Raw genomic sequence first — 21,166 nt, 5'->3', positions numbered from 1 at the left:
GCATGAATTCAAGCCAGGATGGGTTGGTAAACATACACTCCCTTTTGCTAGCCTGTTTCACAATTCATAAAATAAAGGATGAGCTGTTGCAAACATTTTCATTTTTTTGTTTTCATTTAACTCTTTTGCCAAGACCTCAAGATGGACTTATGCGGCCCTTTTAAGGACCAGTTCTCTCTGTGGCTGTTAGTCATCTGTCTGCTGTCCCTGGTCAGCTGTGTTTGGATTGGGAGGTGTCTTTTTCGGTTCATTTCATTTTGCATTCCTATCACCTGAACACAGAACTTTCCAGAGTCCGTTGAAAAATGCACCACTGGTAAGTCTTGAGACCTCATGGAGGTTATTAAACAGCGCAGGCAGAATTCTGCCTTTTCAGTGTGGAGTATGTAAAGGGAAGTATGTAGGGGGAAATGGTAAGCTGAGGTACCTGAGCAAGGGTGATGACAAGCTCTGGGGAAGAGCCCAGTAGTTTATCCCATCCAATCTTGAGTAATACTCGACTGCCTTGACATATTCCCGGCACAGCCCAGGGAGCCTTCCCCCCTACCTTGACATGCTTATGTGCAAATAAATGCAAGCTTTGCCCAAGTACAATAATCACAGAGAGTTCTGTGTAATGAGGAAAATTGCCTGTAAATATCTGACAGCTGATTTAGGCTCCATTTGAAGTGGTATGAAAATCAACATGTTCCGTTAACTTAGCCTTGCGTCAGAGTCTCCTAGAGTAAAAGCTATTCCCAAGTTGGAAGCAAGGCACTTTTGGAAGCTTTGTTAACCACTTCAGTGCCCAGAGGTGAATGAAAAAATTAACTAGTATCGTGGCCTTCCAGCAGCACCACCGATGCACCTTTTAAGACGGTGTTTTATCATTTCCTTTTTTACTCTGGGTCACAAACAGAGTCACTAATAAAAGTGGAGACTTCTCTTTTTTGCTTTTGTTTCCCTTGCCTGAGGAGACCCATTCCAAAAGATATTGCTAAGACCAATGTCGGAGCATACTGCCTATGTTTTCTTCTAGGAGTTTTATGGTTTCAGGTTTATATTCAAGTCTTTAAAATCCATTTTGAGTTAATTTTTGTGTATGGTGTAAGATAGTAGTCTACTTTTATTCTTTGCAAGTGGTTGTTCAGTTTTCCCAACACCGTTTATTAGAAAGACTTTCCTTTCTCCATTGTATGTTCTTGGCTCCTTTGTTGTAAATTATCTGTCCATAGTTGCGTGGGTTTATTTCTGGGTTCTCAATTCTGTTCCATTGATCCGTGCATCTGTTTTTCTGCCAGTACCATGCTGTTTTTTTGTTTTTGTTTTTTTTGTGAGGAAAATCAACCCTGAGCTAACATCCATGCTAATCCTCCTCTTTTTGCTGAGAAAGACGGGCTCTGAGCTAACATCTATTGCCAATCCTCCTCCTTTTTTATCCCCAAAGCCCCAGTAGATAGTTGTATGTCATAGTTGCACATGCTTCTAGTTGCTGTATGTGAGACGTGGCCTCAGCATGGCCGGAGAAGCGGTGCGTCGGTGCGCGCCCGGGATCCGAACCCGGGCCGCCAGTAGCGGAGCGCGCGCACTTAACGGCTAAGACATGGGGCCAGCCCTGTAGTACATTTTGAAATCAGGGAGTGTGATACCTCCAGCTTTGTTCTTTTTTCTCAGGAATTGCTTTGAGTATTCAGGGTCTTTTGTGGTTCCATACAAATTTTTAACTTTTTTGTTCTATTTCTGTGAAAAATGTCATTGGAATTTTGATAGGGATTGCACTGAATCCGTAGATTGCTTTAGATAATATGGACATTTTAACTATGTTAATGCTTAAGATATTACATGCTACATAAGCATGTAATGTACAAAGCATGCTTATGTAGCATGTAATATCTTTCCATTTCTTTGTGTCTTCTTCATTTTCTTGCAATAATATCTTATAGTTTTCAGTGTACCGGTCTTTAACCTCCTTAGTTAAATTTATTCCTAGATCAAACTAAAAAGCTTCTGCACAACAAAGGAAACCATCAACAAAAGGACAAGACAACCTACCAAATAGGAGAAGGTATTTGCAAATCATATATCCAATAAGGGGTTAATATCCCAAATATATAAATATCTCATACAACTCAACAATGAAAAAACAACCTGATTAAAAAATGGGCAGAAGATCTGAATAGATATTTTTCCAGAGAAGACATCCAAATGGCCAATGGTACATGAAAAGACGCTCAACAGCACTAATCATTAGGGAAATGCAAATCAAAACCACAATGAGATATCATCTCACACCTGTTAGAAGGGCTATCATCAAGAAGACGAGAGAGGGGCCTGCCTGGTGGTGTAGCAGTTAAGTTCACATGCTCTGCTGCAGCAGCCTGGGTTTTGCAGGTTCGGATCCCGGGTGCCGACAGATGAACCGCTTGTCAAGCCATGCCGTGGCAGCGTCCCATATAAAGCAGAGGAAGATGAGCAGGGATGTTAGCCCAGGGCCAATCTTCCTCAGCAAAAAAGAGGAGGATTGGCAACAGATGTCAGCTCAGGTCTAATCTTCCTCACAAAAGAAAAAAAAAAGAAGAAGAAGATAAGAGATAAAAAGTGCTGGTGTGGATGTGGAGAAAAGGGAATTCTTGTACAGTGTTGGTGGGAATGTAAATTGGCACAGCCGCTATGAAAACAGTACAGCGATTCCTCAACAAATTAAGAATAGAACTACCATATGATTCAGCTATTCCACTTCTGGGTATTTATATGAAAACACTAATTCAAGAAGATATATGCACCCCTATGTTCATTGCAGCATTATTTACAATAGCCAAGATGTGGAAACAACCTGAGTGCAATCAATGGATGAATGGATAACAAGATATGGCATATATACAATGGAATACTACTCTGCCATAAAAAAGATGAAATCTTGCCATTTGCAACAACATGCATGGGCCTTATTATGCTAAGTGAAATAAGTCAGACAGAGAAAGAGAAATATCATATGATTTCACTCATATGTGGAATATTAAAACAAACCAAAACAAAACACACACAAAGAACACATAGATACAGAGAACAGATTGAGGTTACCCGAGAGGAAAGAGGTTGTGGGAGGGCAAGATGGGTAAAGGGGGTCAATTGTATGGTGACGGGTGGGAACTAGATTCTGGTGGCGAGCATGCTGTAGTGTATACAGAAAAATATAATGCTGTACACATGAAACTTCTCAATTAAAAAAAAAGTGGAGACCTCTCAACAAAACACATCTGACTATGAGTGAGTCAAATGCAGCCTTTTGCTTTTCCTCCACAGACACTGCTCGGGCCTTCTAGCTCTGGTATAGAAGCAACAAGGAACTATCTTAAAATAGCAATAATTAGCAATAATTGCTGCACATCTTCACTTTCCTGTCTCATTTGAGTTTCTGCAGTAAACCCTTTCTGTAAAGGTTTCAAAAGACGAGAGGAAACTGCTCCTTGTCTTGCCCCAACCCCTTTGCCCACCATCTAGCAGACGCTCATCCTTCCTGCCTTACTTCTAGTCTTTATGAAAGAGCCGCTCTTTCTATGCAACCTAATCCTCCATCTGTGTGTTCGTCACTCTAAAGCTTAAAATTTCTTGAGGACATTGCTTTAATCCTTCATTCTTCTCCTCCTTTCGTTGAAAGGGAACAATAAAATCACTGATCGCAACACTCCCGTTCCCTCAGCTCTTCTGGCGCTTACCTTGTCTCTCCCTCTTCTCTCAGGCCTGCTTCTTGCAATGGTCAGGACACTAAATGCTTTCCCTGCTCCCGCTCCCTGAGCCCCCTTCACCCAGCTGAACCTGCATTGCCGGCGTCACTGTGAATCTCCCTCTTGCCGAATCCAAGGAAATGTCTTCATTTCTAGCCTTGGTGGCCCTCCTTGTGGCACGTCATCCTCCCAACCTCAATCATTGGTGCACTTCAGAATCACTAGGCTTGCTCTGCCTGCAGAGGGAAGGGTCAATCGGATATGTCAGTGACTGACAATGAGCAGTCATATGGACCCAGGTGAAGGGAAATGGTGACTTGGACTAGGTGCTGGCCATGGAGATAGAGAGAAATTATATAGAGCTTTATAAGATATCGGAAGGCAAAACAAGTGGAACTCATTGATAAATTCCAAAAAAAAAAAAAAATCTTCAAAAGAAAACAATCAATATCATAGAAGATGTTCAATCCACAGAACAAGAAGCGGATTTATTTATTTATTATTTATTTATTTATTTATTTGTGAGGAGATGAGGAGATCAGCCCTGTGCTAACATCTGCCAATCCTCCTCTTTTTTTTTTTTTTTTTTGCTGAGGAATACTGGCCCTGGGCTAACATCTGTGCCTATCTTCCTCCACTTTATATGGGACACTGCCACAGCATGGCTTGCCAAGCAGTGCAATGGGTGCGCACCTGGGATCCAAACCCGCGAACCGTGGGCCACCGCAGTGCAGCATGCGCGCTTAACTGCTTGCACCACTGGGCTGGCCCCGAAGGGGAGTTATTTTTAAAAAGATGAAGGACAAAAGATTCAGAAAACAAAAACACTCTTGGAACTTGAAAATATGATGACAGACGTTAAAGGAAGTAAAAAAGATAAATTTGAGAAAATCTTTGAGAAATTAAAACAAAAAGATAGAGACAGAATGTAGGAGAAAAAAGGAAAAAATAATAGAAGCTGTGACAGTTAATTTTATGTGTTGCCTGGGCCACAGGATGCTGAGGTTTGGTCAAATATTATTTTCAACGTTTCTGTGAGGTGTTTCTGGATGAAACTAACATTTGAATCCGCAGACTGAGTAAAGCAGATTGTTCTCCATAATATAGGTAGGACTCATCCAACCAATTAAAGACCTGAATAGAACCAAAAGGCTGAGTAAGAGGGAACTCGTCCAGCCTGACCACTTTGATCTGGAACATTGGCATTTTCCTGCCTTCAGATTCCAACTGAAACATCAGCTTTTCTTGGGTCTTGAGCCTGCAGGCTTTTGGACTAGAACTTATACCATCTGCTTTTCTGGTTCTTAGATCTTTGGACTCAGACTGGAACCACATCATCAGCTCTCCTGCATCCCCAGCTTGCCAACTGCAGATCTTGGGACTTCTCAGCCTCCATAATCACTTAGGCCAATATGTGTATGTGTGTGAGTGTGCATATGCATGTGCGTGTGTCTGTGTGTAGATACAATTATCCTATTGGTTCTGTTTACAGAGGCCATAATTACATCATTTGAATAACAGAAAATGTGGAAAAAATAGAGCAGAAAACTGTCAAAGAAATAATATAAGAAAAATTCCTAGAAACCAAGCGTAAGTTTCTAAACTTAAAGAACCAGAAAGTGCCCAAGAAAATGAATGAAAACAGAATTACATTAAAACTTTTTGAGAGGGCCGGCCCAGTGGCTTAGTGGTTAGGTGCGTGCGCCTAGGTTCGGATCCCGGGCGTGCACTGACACACCGCTTCTCCAGCCATGCTGAGGCCGCGTCCCACACACAGCAACTAGAAGGTTGTGCAACTATGACATACAACTATCTACTGGGGCTTTGGGGGGGAAAAAAAAAGAAAATGGAGGAGGATTGGCAATAGATGTTAGCTCAGAGCTGGTCTTCCTCAGCAAAAAGAGGAGGATTAGCACGGACATTAGCTCAGGGCTGATCTTCCTCACACACACACACAAAAAAACCTTTTGAGAAAGTTCAAAACACCACAGATTAAGAGAAGATCTTAAAGCTTCCAGAGACAGAGGAAAAAAGAAAAAGATAAGAAAAAACAGGTCGCACACAAAGGATCAGGGATCAGAATGATGCCAGACTCGTCAGCAGTCACAGTGCAAACTAGAAGGCACTGGATCTATGCCTTATAAATTCTGAAAGAATGGGTGATGCTTTGTTGTACAATTTGACATTTAAAGGAGACGCAGAAATTGGTTTGAGAAAATATTTTTAAATAAATACATTGAAACAATTATATCTTCACTGGAATTAGGAACATGGATGTCATAGATGTCCTCAGCAAGAGCTGTTTCACCAGCTAAAGCCAGATAAGAATGAGATGAGGAGTGAGTGAGAGGTGAGGACATGTAACCCAAAATTATAGACAGGAAGAGTTAATTAATTAACTAATTCATATGGGAAGATTCAGAGCACGTTTCATGCCAATAGACATAATCCAATTGAGAAGGGCAGTTGGATGTACAGCACAGAATAGAAGTTATTGATAGAATCCAGAGAGAGTCAATGGCCTCGGCTAAGACAAAGGACAGCCGCATCTAACAGAGAAGAGCAGAAATGGAGTCTGGAGCAGACCTTGGTAGATTTTAGTTTGGGAAACATGTTGAAGGCGTTCTATTAGAGTAAGGAAGGTTAAGAGTACTAATATAGAAAGTGAGGGGACAAAGAGAGCTGAGAAGCCATGGATTCACGGGGCAGATGAATATCTTTCCAAGGCCTTTGCTTCACTCTTGAACTTGGACTACCATAAAGCTGTAATTCTCTCACACTGACCTTTTGTGAACAGGGTTTAAAGCCATGACCTCCTCTTAATTAAGGGGAAAAGAACCATCTAAAGATGTGAACCTTTTTCTGTTTTGGTTCACAAGGGAGAATTTGAGCATACACAGTAAACTTTGAATGATGGTTAGCTTTTTCAGGACAAGGACCATGTCTTGTATTTCTGTGTCTTAAGCACCTAACATTCTGAAATATAGTAACTGCTCAATAAGTTTATCTTGAAAGAATAAGAAAATGAATGATTAGATGAATAGATTCTTTTGTCTCCCTTTTGGCAAAGTCCCGGGATCTTTCTTGCTTTGGATAACTGAAAATTTGGCCAGATATTGCTAAAAGCAACAGATAAACAGAGAGTTAGAGATAAATACCTTTAAGAATTGAAGACAGAGATCGTCAGCATGCAGACTTTGCAAAGTGAGATTCCTTGTCCACACTAAACACATACCAGACACACCAACCATGTTGCTGAATGTCCCAGAGTCACAACTGCTTATGTTTAGTCCAGTTCATTTGGTTTGTTTGTTCTACTTACCCAGTTAAGGTAAAAATATTTATTATAGGGACTAAAGATTTAGCAAGAAGAGTCAATTCTGGGTTTTTAGACATCAGAAAAGACTAATGGTGCAAATATTTAAATAGATAGTTTATTTTTAAAAGCTCTATTTTATTTTGATTTAGAATGTATTTCTTATTATTTTATTTATTTTCTCTCATGTTGAAATTGGCCTGTATTTCCTCACTCATTGAAAGTATATTGGCTGTCAAGAATAAGCCAGGCCAGAAGTAGGTACATCTTTTGAAATCCGCATTGTAGGATTCCAAACTAATGTCCTTAGTTAAGTAATTCCAAAAGTCCGAAGAATTCAGTTCACTCTTTCTTTCATAGTCTAATTTTCTATAACAAATTGTGTCAAACACCTAAGTTGAAACAAATTGGAGTTTCGATTCTTTGGTCAAAAGATAAAGTATCTTTCAAAAGTTGTAACTAAAATTAAGAAAGTGATATGTGGGGCATGGTTGTGGGGGGAGGGAAGAATGATGGACAGGAAAGAACAATACTCAGATCCCTTCAAGGTCTACCACACTAATGAGGAGAAGATGCTTGGGGGGCCACAAAAGGTCAGTGGAGAATGTGCAGAAATACGGTCTGACGTGGCTGTTTGCACGATACAGGATTACCGGTTATGTCTGACGTAATATTCTCCTAAGATATTTCAATTGGGAATGCCATGGTGGAAGGAAAGGGATATTGGAGTTCCAGGGCTGGATGTTGATATCAGGGTGAAGCCAGTATTAGGAGAATATATGATGTGAGTGGGTGAAGCTGAAATGGGAGGGACCAGCATATTGGAACATGACTCTCCAATTACTGACTTTGGGGACTATTCCATGGAATACAAGACAGGTGGTCACAATAAACCCAAAGTAAAGAGACTTCAGAGACATGAAAAGGAAAGAGAGAACCTGGCAAGCCTGAAACCCATGTTGTCACATTCACCCCCTGACATTAATTACTCTCAAAGAAGGATGCTTGCAATAGTGGTACTAGTTTCACACTGGCCATATTTATCACATCTCCTCACCATGAGTAGTGGAGTAGAGACTCTGAACGAGATTCTTCTCTAAGCCTCTGAGCTTTCATGTGCTTTGCTTTATTTCTTGCCAGCCTAGAACTGAAGATGTGTTGAAGATGACTGTTTCGCTGTGAAAAAGTGACTCTGTGAGGAGGAATTCACTGCTCTTGGCCAAACCAAAAAGGCCGTTAATTTATACCATGAGATGGACAGCCAGAGAATACAAGAAGTGGCACTACTCTGCTCAGAAACTTCTCACAAGTGTAAACAAAAACCTTGGTTGTTGCTGGTGGCTGTCTGTTTTTCAGAATTTGACCAAGTTTTAGAATGGAAACAATCAAGCAGTGATGTCAATGCAATCTGGGGTCTAAACATCTTTTCTAACCTTATTTCCACCCATCACTTGGCTCTACCCATATAGTGGAGTATAGCTTGATTCTTGAGAAAACAAGTGAGACAGAGTTCAAAGCCATTTGCACTCTAATTGATAAAGAATCTGTTAAATATTTGGTGCATGTGTGTGTCTCAACTCTACGATGCTTCAAGGGCCCACACGTTGGTAGAGACTTTTCATAAATAATCCTTACTTCGTGTCTTGTGATCTCACAAAGGTCCAATATACTCATATTGGAGTATATCCAGAGCTGCCAATATACTCATAAAGCTTAAAGTCCATAAACCTGTGGTCTATTTCCCAGAGTTCTCTGCGCTGGACTTATTATCGCTGACAGTGGTGCCTGTGTTGCAGCAGCCTGAGGTTATGGCTAATTCCCATATGTCATTAGAAAGAAAATGGAAAAATAGTCCTTGACCTTTAAATAGAAAGTTGTGCAAACAAACACAAAAAAAGATGACAATAATGGAAATAGTCTTTAAAGTGGTGGTATCCTAGAAACTAAAAACCGCTTTAGAGTCACCAAGAATGGTAACTTATTGCAACTGAATTTACTTAATGTTCAAAGATTGCCGCTGGCTAATTTCTCCATCTTTGATTGTTGTGTTCTTCAGTGTGATGGTTTTTGTAGACACCCGCAGGCAGCTGCTAGAAGCAGGGAACTTGCTAGACACATGAGCGTACAGACACCTGTATATTCCACGCAAAGCAAACTCAACTTGTTGTAGAGTGACCGGACATCTCAATGTGCCCGGGTCAGTCCCACTTTATATCTGTTGTCCCAGCGTCCCATGCAACTGGAGACCCTTTTCCCTCTCAGATGTATCCCAGTTTAGATGATAAATAATATGGTCACTCTCCTTTGTCACCACATTGATTTTCTCCTAGATCCTCAAGTCTCCACGTTCTAGATAAAGTTGTCACAAGTGGAAGACAACATGGGCTGACCACGATAGCTGTCCCAAACACCTGAATACTATAGCGTCACTTCAGAGGGTCATGAGAAACAGATTCTAGCTCATTATCAGGGAAAAAAACAGTACTACCAATAGGACCTGATCCAAAAGGAAAAGGGCTATCCTGATAGGTAGTGAGTGTCTCACCCCTGAAAGCATTCAAGCAGAAGGCTGGAAGACCCTCTGCCAGGGATGCCATGAGAGGTGCTCTGCAGCGACTGAGAGTTTGTGTTGGATCATTGGCTACCAAACTATTTTAAGGTACATAAGAATCCACAGGAGAGCTTGAATAACCAGATCTCACCTTCGGAGACTCTGCCTCATTGGGCTGGCATGGGGCCCGGGAATATGCATTTTCCTCATGATAATTGTAAAAATAAAATAAAATATGCAAAATATGAAAAAATATGAGGAAATTAAAATGGCCTGACATTTCACCTACCATCAACATATATATCCTCATATGTAAATAGTTTGACATAACTAAATCTTATCAGGGAAGTGGTTTTACTATCACTGAGATTAATACTTGTGGGATTTTTTCATTGCTCCCCATTTCAACTGAGTGTAATCAGTGTTATTCACCTGATATATACTCTTTTATATCTCCATGTCTATGTACTTATATACAAAAGCACATACATTGTATATACATGTATAAATAATGGTTTTGTATTTATTTTTCAGAGTAGGATTATATTATGCACACTATCTGGCTTCTTGCTTTTTTCCCACTTACTGCATGGAAAGCTACCAAATTAACTGGTATTGATCTCATTCATTCTATTTAATGTCTTAAAAATGTCCTATGATATGAATAGCCCCAAAGTTATTTATTTATTCTCTTGTTTTTGAGCACTCACTTTGCAGTTTTTTGGCACTATCCATAATGCTGCAATTAATGTCTTTGTAGTAATATTTTTAATATCTACTTTAATTTCTATGGAATAGATTCCCCAGGTTGGGATTATTGGGTCAAAGAATGCATGTGTTTTTACTCTTATTAGGCATTTCCAGATTGTTCTATCCACCAGCAATGTATGAATGGACTCCTTTCTCCACATCCCAGCCAATAGAATGGGTTCTCACTCTTTTTCATGTTTGCCAGTTTGGTAGGTAAGAAATGATATTTTATTGTTACTCTAATTTCCATTTTTCTGAACTGCAATGAAGTTGAGCATGTTTTCACATGTTTATTGGCCTTTGGATTTTCTATGTGTGAAGAGCCTATTCATATCCTTTGCCCACTTTTGGGTTGTTTGTAAGAGTTCTTTGTATATTTGTAGCCATAAATCCTTTGTCTGCTGTATGTGTTGAAAATATTTTTCTCAGTTTATAGTTTGTATTCTAACTTTGTTTATGGTATCTTTTGCACCATTTAAAATTTATTTATATTTAATTGTGTTTTTCTTTTCTAAGTGGATTCTTGGTTGGCTCCTTTAATCACGCATGAAACAGTGAGTCTTGTCGCTGATTGAGAACCACTAGTCTAGAAAATCTCAAAGTTCCTTCACACTATTAATTTTATGATTGTAAGTCTGAGACAGCACAAAGGCTTCTTCCTATCTCAAGTTCGAATGCTGTGGAGTGAGATTTTGCTGTCATAGTTTAAGGCAGATAATGAGAGTCTAATGAGAACGTAAGTAACTCAGGAATAAGCAGGATATCTGTAAAACTTTAATATAACTTCAAGAGATCTAGTCTTGTACAATACTATCAGACTCCGATAGGACATTGTCCTCAAGAGAAAAAAACCAGCCACCACTGACCATTTGAGTTGGCCCTACATTCTTGGGGGCACTCATGACCAGGAACTCCTTCATTCTAGCACCTTCTTCAGGCTTGCTAGGACTTCATGCTGACAACGAAAGACCCTTTTTTTCTCTCATAATGCCCAATACCCAGCATAGAGAGTGTTTACCTCAAAAGAAAAATCTGATGTGAATGAAAACCAGCAAATGGAGTCCTAGCTCTAGATACTATTCTTTTTCTTAAAGAAGCCCAGAAGGTGCTACTTGCCAGATTTTCATCTCTAGTGAAAAACATGCAGGGTTTAATTGATTCCTGCAGAATCTCTTAAGCCGATGAAAAGGATATGTCTCAGAGAAACTTACTTGGCTGTTTTACATGCGTGTGCACGCACATACACAGAGACACATCACTGCCCTGCGACTTTACAGCCAGGCTCCCAAGCTCACTGATTTACTAAACCAAGTATGAGTCATTAGTTTTCCAGACCCCTGTCCCTCAGGATAATTGAGATGCCAGTTGGCCACCTCTTTAGCTATCTATCTAGTCCATCCTTAAAGTGATCTGTTTACTTTAACAAGTGCAATGAAATCGAAAAGCAAGACCTTTCTGCTAAAGTTATTTAGTGGTTTGCTTTGGGAACCTGATTTTCCTCTCTCTTTTTTTTTTAAAGTGTAAATTTGGCTATGGGGACGAACACAGGGTAAAGGCATTCTAAACACTCCATCCATGTCTACTTCCAGCTTATGCACTTTTACCTAATGTTGTCTCGCTGTATTTAAACCTGTGTTCCCTACAGATGGATAGCGAGAGCTCACTGTGTTTAAGTGACTGTGCCAGGTGCCCCAATTTCAGATTTCCTTGATACAGAAGGATTTCTACCCAACCTAGAATAGTGCAAATTCCTGCCTCCCTTCTTCTCATGGGGAAGCAGCTAAGTGTTGCCCCAGGAATTCACAACTCCATGCAGATTGAAGCCACTGCAGATGCAGGGCTCCCAGCCTCGACTGGGTCTGCAGTCCTTCTCAGCAATCCTCTTTCATGATCATCTTCCTCTTTCATCCACACATGACCCTTTCCAAGGGTCTGGCACTGAGCTCAAACATCCAACCTGCCTCTCAGACATGAACACCCTCAGTATTGTGACTCCCACAAATTGTAAGCAAATTGATACCCCCATTTAACACTTTCCTCACTGCTTCAAAGAAGGAAGTACCCCACCTCTCAACCAAAACTCTTCCCTCTATCTGTGCTCTGGATTACCCATCTCCTCTACTACCTTAACCTATTAATTATTTTAATATCTTTCCCTCTCTTATATCTTGAATCTGTCCAGATCTCTATCAGTCCTTTCCCATCAGCTGGTGTACATGGACTGGTCTCTCCCAAGCGTGAAAAATTTACTTGGTCTCTTTCTTGCCAGCACTCTCTTTTCCTTGAAGGAACAGATTGCTCCTGCTATCTCCCTTTTATCTCCCCATCAACAGCTCCTCCCACACTCATTTCTGCCCTTAGCAGAGTAAAGGCCTACTAAAGGACTTCTGTCACATCAGAAGGATATTTTCTTTGTCCTTATATTACTTGACTTCTCCATAGCAACTGACCCACCTTGCCACTTCATTCATGAGATGTTTTCCTATTTTGTGTCTGGGACATCTTTTTCTCTCTTTGGGTTTCCTTGCTAGCTCTCTTTACTTCTTTTTAGGATCCTGCGAAGACTCTTCTTTCCTTAATGGACCTAAAACATAGCATCTCATAGGATCCTGCCTTCAGTCTTGAATCCTCATGGGTTCTCTCTGGGTGACTTAATTCAATATGCAAGATTTCAACTGTTACCTATATAGGCTTGGTTTCCAAATGCATGCTACTTAAGTGACAGAGGATACTTAAAGAGTTCCTGTCCAGAAAGGTCATCATTCCTCCTCCTGCCAAATCTACACTTCCCTCTATGTTTCCCATTTTGATAACTGGTGGTCTACTCTGCCTAGTTATCCCTGTAGGCATGCCGGACAGCTCCCGCTTTCTCAGCCACCACCTTTCCCTCACCCTTACTCTCCACACCCACATTCTGTTTGGTCACTACATCCAAATCTGGTCTACTGTTCCCTCCTTGGTTTAGGCCGAGTTATCTATTTCTGACTCTTGCAACTCCCCCTGTGAACGACCTCCATGTCTTCATGACCAACCCCCCCGCAAGCATGCTCAGCTCCCTCGATGGGATGATTATCCTAAAATAGAAATCTTATTCTGTGACCTAGCTGCTTAGATCCCTGCAGGGGATCCCTGACCTCACAGGATCTTCCTCTGAAGTACTAGGCTTGAGACGATGCGCCACTCCCTGCCACTCTCCAGCCTGTCCCTTGTGCTTCAGCCATGAAGAGCCGCTGGTTGTTTGCCATCTTTCATGGCCTCTCTCCTCTTTGTGACTTTGAAAGTAATATTCTAAAGTCTGGAATATCCTTTCAATTTTTTTTGGCAGAGTGATTGAATGAATGCATACATACGCAAATGTATATTTATTTATACAAACTAGTTTTATTTTTCCTTAAAGTCTTTGCTGTTTTTCTTCCCATAGGTAGAAATAAATTTGCTGAACCTCTGGGCTTTTGAAAGTGATCACACTTAGGGATAACTGACAGTGTCATTGAAGAAGCTTTTAAAGAAAGTTGAAGGAGATGTACAAGATAGTGGGTTATAGTGAGTCATTGAGAGTAATTTTAAAAATACTGATCATCCAGTAAACTCATCCCTCTGCTCCTACTCCCTGTGTCATCCTCTCTCCCCCTTTCAGTTTCTGCCTTCCCCTCCTTTCCTTTCCCTCTCCATACTTCCTCCCATCACCGCCCAGTCTCAGCTGGAAGATGTACTAGGTTTGTAAGTAAATTTAGCTGTTTCACATGTTCCAAATAAACTTTAGAGATTTTTTCCTGTATTGTCATGAGGAGATGCCCTTTAAAAGTACTTTGTTCATTTGCACCATATCCCCATCTTTAGCAAATGACTGTGTACCTTCCCTGCCTCTGCTGAATTTTCTCATCTTCCTTTGCCCACTCAGCCACCCTCATCACACAGCTCCTCACCCATCCTCCCAATATGTGAAAGGAAAGATTCCAAGCTCCTGACAGTAAGAGCAGTGATTTGCAAGGCTCTAATGTCCTCTGTGAATGCAAGGCTTATGAAAGATGCCAGTGGCAACTTGGGAGCTGATATTCCCATTCAGCTCCCCACGAAGCTGAGCCCAAGGGAGGTCCCATAGGATAGAGGGATGGGTCCAAGCATGGCTTAGAGCCAGAATGAACACCAGAAAGAGGGACAAAGCTTTAGCCATTCTAAAGAGGTTAATGGGCTACAAGAAGACATAGAATGGCTCTGCAACTCATGCACCCTTATTATAAATAATACAAGAACTACTAAATGTGCTGTGCTCCTGATGAACCAGGCAGTGCTCAGCATTGCCTACACTATAGGATTTAACACTGGAGCTTTCTTGAAGAAAGAAAAAAGTAATATCTGAGCAGGAAAGAAGTTGGAGGTGACTGTTAGAATCCTTCAATGGATCGCCATCATCTCCAGAATAGAAGAAAAATTCTTGTCTCCTATCTCCCCCTCCCAGATACCGTACATTCTGACCACAGGGCATCATTGGTACATGTACTCACCTCATACCGCTGCGTCTTTGCACATACCTTTCCCCATGCCTGGAAAGTTCCACTGATTCCTATTCATCCTATAAGACAAAGCAATAGTCTCTTATTTTGAAGTGTAGACTGACTCTCCAGGTGAACTCCAGTCCTCCTTCCCTTTCAACTTCACTTTGTTCCTAGTTCCATTACGTCAAGACCCTAGTGTATCGGACTCATTTGACTGCCTTCAAATCTTCCTAGCCAGGCCACATCTCATGAAGTCCAGGAATGTCTCTCTTTACCTAGTCAGCGTGTCCAATAAATATTTATGGAAAGAATGACCAAAAAAGCGACTAAACAGATGTTCCTTGGGGGCAGAGGGAAGTCCCCCTCCTTCCCGCACACAATTCTCCTCATTTCTGTGTCACACAGTGGGTGTTCCATTGTGGTCCTGTCATGGTGAAGGGATTTCAACTGGACCTGCCTTGAGCAAACCTGGGGTGTAATGACCACCTTGGCGTGAAGCTTGCTGTTGACACACAGAGCTGTGGCAGCTTGCTCCATTCCTAAGAACAAGAGGTAGGAAGATTGATTTATGTCTTCTTAAAGGGAAGATACTGAAGGCCAAAGGCTTAACCAGTATGAACATGTTCCTAGATCACAAATTCAGCTATATTTCTCTTGCTGGAGAGTGTGCAGTCTGATGGATCCCAAACGGAGAATGAGAATATATTCTGCCTATTTTAAATACTACAGAAAATACTTATAGATGAGGAATCTCCAATTCTTAGTTTCATGGGGAAGCTGACTCTGGAATATTTAAGAGAAAGTTTTAGTGAAAGGATATTATATGCTTTCCAGAAACATTGGAAAAACAAAAGAACAGACTCAAAAACTGGAAACTGAGAAAGGATAGCTAGGCACTAGGACCTGAGCCAAAATTAGGCCACTAAACCAATCCAGGGTCTCCCGCTGTTGGTGCCTCTAAACGTGGGAAGCTGCAGCTTACGTTGTCTTCAGCCTCGAGAGCTAACCCCTTCTGTGCAGAAACCACTTCTGCTCCTGGAAATTGGAAATGGCTACTTCCACCAGAACAACTTCTGACTGTTGCTTTCTCACTGTATCAGTAGCTCCAGATCCAAAATATTGTGGTTGTGTTCAATTTGTACACTTAAATCCTAACTGCAAGGTGGAGTGAAAAAGGATCATGCTGCCTTTGCAGCTTCTGTAATGGGAGGTGAGTTCAGTGTCATAAAACAGGGAATCTCTCAAACACAAGATGGAGAGCCACAATGATGACAGTATCCACTACACACCCCAACCCTGTCCTCACATGTTAATGGCTTCCTGAAGGAAGTAGGTTTATTTCCTGTTTACATTTTTTAATGTCACCTCATATTATAAAAATAAGAAAGTCAAACCATTAAAAATAAAGAATTATTTTATTGAGCAGCATTTATATGAAGCCTAAAGATGGGTTAGACTTACTCTTGTCTACTAAAAACCTTATCTAAAAATAGAAATTAAATGTTTACACAAAAAATTAGGAAATAAGTTGTAAGCGCTGTTTGAGTGGCACAGCTAAGGGCAATGAACTGTCTTCCTGGGCTGGGATGGTCAGGGAAGACATCACAAGAGGAAGTAATCATATTGAGCTGGATTTCTAGTCTTATTCCATTCTTATCCTACATTTCTCCTCTTTATTTTATGACTTTCAGACCTCTGTTAATGTCAGACACTATGCTTGGAGTATCCTTTCCTGTCTTCTCTTCTTATCTGAATTCTAATACATTTTTTAAAGCTCAACTCCAGAAAAAAGTGTATTAGAAATACATGTGCTTGTGTGTATGTTAGAAAACAGACGTAGAAAGAGCTTTATGCAAAATAAAGGATCTCAACTGCAAGAGAAAAATTCTGTTTCTTTGTCTACACTTGCTAGCAGGTAATGGCAAACCTGAACCACTTTGAATTGTTACCTAAACTATAACTCCACACCTCCAATGACATACCACGTCTTTTAAATTGGATTTCCTTAAACTCATGACACCATATTCGTCATCTTCCCTTCCCTGAAACTTCCTGTTAACAGAAGCTCCTGTCCTCAGTCTTAAAAACTTTAAATTAGCCTTGATTTATTGTGCCCGTGGACCCCCTGGGACCAGCAAGTGACCACATTCTACCATTCTGGTTTTTTCAAAATGCCTCATATCCTTCACTACTTCTCTTGTCCTCTCTCCATCACACCTTCACTGTCCATGCTAGGCAACTCATACTGATTTCCAGTGGCTTCCTTGACCCCAACCTCCCTTTTCTAGTACACGCTTCACAGAATTCCACAGGTTAACCTTCCCCAGATATTTATTTCAAAGCCTTGCTCTTCTGCTTAAGGAACCTATTGACTTGCTATTTCCTTCCTAATTAGGTTAAATTCTTTTGCCATGCTCTAGAGATTCTCTGTTGTGAAAGCACGAAAACTCTTCAATGTTAAGTCATAGAACTATCCAAATGCAGATTCTGATAGAGTTCTGCTGATCTCACCATGCTCGTGTTCAATTTTCCTTTTAGGATTGAAAATATTTAAAGACCAAATCCAGCCTGTGCCTCATTTCTACTCATCTAGGTCATTCTCATTCTCCACGCTTCTCTCCACAGTGTACACGTGGAATACTTTCCCATCTCTGAGCGCTCTGAGGTATACCCATCCTGAAAGGCCCTGCATCAGGACTTACTCATTGATCACTACCTTCTTTGAATGTCTATAACATTGACAATTTATACTACACAGTTTAACATTTACATACTGTTTTATCAGTCTGGTCATTGACTCAAATGTGTTAGCCTTGGCTCCCTACCTAAAGTTTATGCTGCTTGAGTTTGGAGATCATGTCTTCTATCTGAATATTATTTCCAATGCTTAATTTAGTGCTGGCTGAGAACATTATAGATGATCAATAAATATTATTGATTGATGCCAGATCTTACATAGAGCTCAGGTTTCCTCAAGAGAATCTTAGTTCTAAGATACCAAATCAATTAATATTTTTAGTGGTTATACCATGACTGCAGGGTTCTTAAATACACTTTTGTGTATTCCTAGCTTTTGCATTTAACATTTTAAAAAGCCACCTTTCAGACCAGAGAAAGGAACAGCCTTCTGATCGCAGCAATTTCAAGCTCTGGGTCCTACGAATCAAGGAGTGCTAATTCCTGGCTCTCTGACAATTCCATCCACTTGGCAATTACTCAAAATATCTTTAGTCATGAACTCATTGCTGATACACAGGCAGTCACATCACAGAATGTTTAAAGTACCCAGATGCCCCCAGCATTCCAAATATCTGTTCTGGAATGTTTCTCAGGAACTCCATCTTATAACTGCTCTAGCCCTTTCGCTGGAACAGACCTGTCAACAAATATGGACTTGATTCAGGCAGCCAAATTTCGTGCCACTTATGTCACTCACACACTCAACTTGCTCCTTCCCTCTTGGAAATCATCTGTCTCTGAGAAAATGCACATCTTTCTTCAATGGCTCTTTTTGTATTTCCTGGAAAATGAGATGGTTTTCCTTGACTCAGTGTGCCTCTGCTGGCCTTCACTTCCTCAGAGAAGAATGCCAGGAAGCTGGAAACTACAGAGTAAATAATCGTGGTCCAAGGTTACCTCTTCCTCTGAACAACTACAGAGCAACTGGAATGACAGCAAACGATGAAATGAAGAAGCAATCACTGGCATTTTTAGGGGCCTTTTTCCTTCTCAAAGTGAATTTCCATGTTTTTTTCATAGAATTACATCATGTGAGATAAATCTGTGTAGAATCTTAAAATCATTTTTGATGAAGTTATTTCCACAGAAGTTTAAAAGTTGGTTCTAGGCTAAAGTTTTACTTTCTTTTATTTTTCTCTCATTAAGGGGATTTGCTATTTTAGTTTTCACAGACAGCCTTTTTAATTGCTTGAATAGTGTCTAGGAAAAAATAGTCAACTAAAACTATTTCTTAGCAGTTTCTTGATAGTTGTTAAGAGAAAAAAATACTTGATTTTATACTCCATTGATCAGAGTATATTGGATATGTAGAGAGGCTATGGTTCCTTTGGACACGGTACTGGTCAAATCTGTAATTCTAATCCATTAATCTTAGGAATAGTAACAAAGTGGAAGAGAGGCAGAAGCAGGATGGCAGAACTGCTGAACTGTTGGATAAGACGTGAAGAAGAGACCACTTGAAGGAGGAGAGGAAAATGACCAAAAGTAATTTTCTGCCAAAGATGATTTTAAGTCTTCCATAGGGAAAAGGGACCAGATCTTCTCTGAGGGTGGGTCCAGAGCTAGCTAATATTGGAATGGACTATGTGAGCCAGAAAGCTTCCCATCACCAGAGAGATTCAAGGGAAACAATGAATCAGTCTCCACAAGCAACATTGGAAAGAATTCCCACAATGGCTGTGTGGAAGGCTAAGTGGCCACCAGGTTACCCTCAATCAAATTCTTCTTCAGAGGGAGGATTTTGGAAAGCTGTGAGTAGCTGACAAAGTTACTTCTTATCATGGTAAGCAGCCTTGACAAATGCTGCCTTTACTTAGAAACTCTAGATGAAAGAGCTGCAAATTCTCCGGGTAATCCTCTTCTCAAGAGAATAGTCTAATTGTAGGAGAGCAGCACAGAAGAGCCAGGAGAGTCATTTTAGCCAAGGTCTAGCTGAGCTAGGCTGGCCATAAAAGAGAAAACAGATTTTTCAGTGTATCGGTGATACATCCATGTTTCTCACATGTTAGAAAAATGGTGATTTCATTTCCTAGCCAGTTACATGTTTTTATGAGATTTCAGAAATGCACAACTGGTTCTGCTTCTGCATGAAGGTCTTGTTCCATTTGATTATCAGTTAAATAAGAGACTCCTAGACCAATGCTTACCATAGTAATAACATAAGCTCAAAGACTCTTCCAGATGCTTTGCGTGAATTGTAAAACTTAACCAGGAACACTTAGAGCTGGTTTTTTAACAGACGGGAAAACCAAGGAAAGACAATTATTGATAGAGATAATTCAATGCAGCTGCATTAAAATGGCTGTATTTAAATATAAAAACCTTGTATTTCTTTTACATTGGTGTCTTTACATTAACAAATAATGTAAAACAGGTATTTCTCCTCTTTCCCTATTGTGCATGTTCCTGGCTAATACAAATGAGGTAACATTTTAATGATTTGTTTTTTAGGCTTGGTCACTGAGTTGCTGGGGTTGGGGAGGTCAAAGAGTTCAAATAAGGTCACATAATTCTGAGTGGCAGGCTTGGACTCTACACCCATGTCTGCTGCTCGTTTGCCCCAACCTCACCCACTGCCACATTGCTTTTGAAGGCTGTGATGCAGAGTGACACCAAAGGGAGGAATCCCATGGCATTGCTGAATGTACTGCTAAGGTTAGGCTTATTTTCCACATCATGGGACCGTTACCAGAGGTGCCGAGAGCCAGTCAGTGCCCAGGGTATGTGTGCATCTCACATGTGTTGGAGATGAAGGTGAATTCCTTCCACCTACCAGGAAGGAACACCACTGTTCCTGCCAGTGGTAGAGGGATCATAGAATTTATTGTCCAAACCAGCACACTTTTGAGAGTGAAAGGGGGCACTGCTAAAACTGTGCCAGAACAAGAGGTGTGAACACAGGACTATCTCAGGCATATGGGAATGTACAGTCACCATGTCCACTGGTTTGCTCTATCCTCATGCTGTTGAGGTCATCTTTTCCTCAGAGCTTTGCTTTGATATAAGCACAGAAGAGCTACCTGATAGCACAACAGTCATCTTTGATTATCCAGTTTTATTAAAAAAAAAAAAAAGGATAGCTCTTTTTCCATCTCTGGGTAGTTTCCTTTAAAATGTTCTATTTCTATAGTAATTATTCATATTTTTTCCCTGAGTTTAACAGATGTTGTTGATACATTGATTTATCAGAGATTTAAGCATTGTGGTTTTCCAACCTTTTTTTAATTACAAATGATCTTCTATATTTGGGGAAAACCTATGTTGCTGAAAAAAAATTCATTTGATATCTGCTTTCAGTGTGCAGGAGGTTTCTGAGATTCTCATTTGATCCAACTCTTGTGGTTTCATTATCTTTAAGGGTTGACATTCTCCTCCCGCTCTGACCCCATCATCAGATTCTGGGTTTCACTTTGGACATCGTAGTATGGCAATGTGGTAAATATGAAAATAAAGTATGGGGAGAACTCATTGTGAGAGACAGCCGTAGTAGTGGGGTGTACACTGGAGAGCAGATTAGAGAAAAGTGTTGTTGGTACTGGGGTGGGGGGCACGGTCGGTTATCTCCCTGCACCCATATACCTTCTCTCTTCCTAACCCTGTGCCTACCTCA

Source organism: Ceratotherium simum, chromosome 1 (genome assembly GCF_057802395.1).
Source record: "Ceratotherium simum simum isolate JZ-2026a chromosome 1, ASM5780239v1, whole genome shotgun sequence".
Lineage (NCBI taxonomy): Eukaryota > Metazoa > Chordata > Mammalia > Perissodactyla > Rhinocerotidae > Ceratotherium > Ceratotherium simum.
This window is presented reverse-complemented; position numbering follows the sequence as displayed.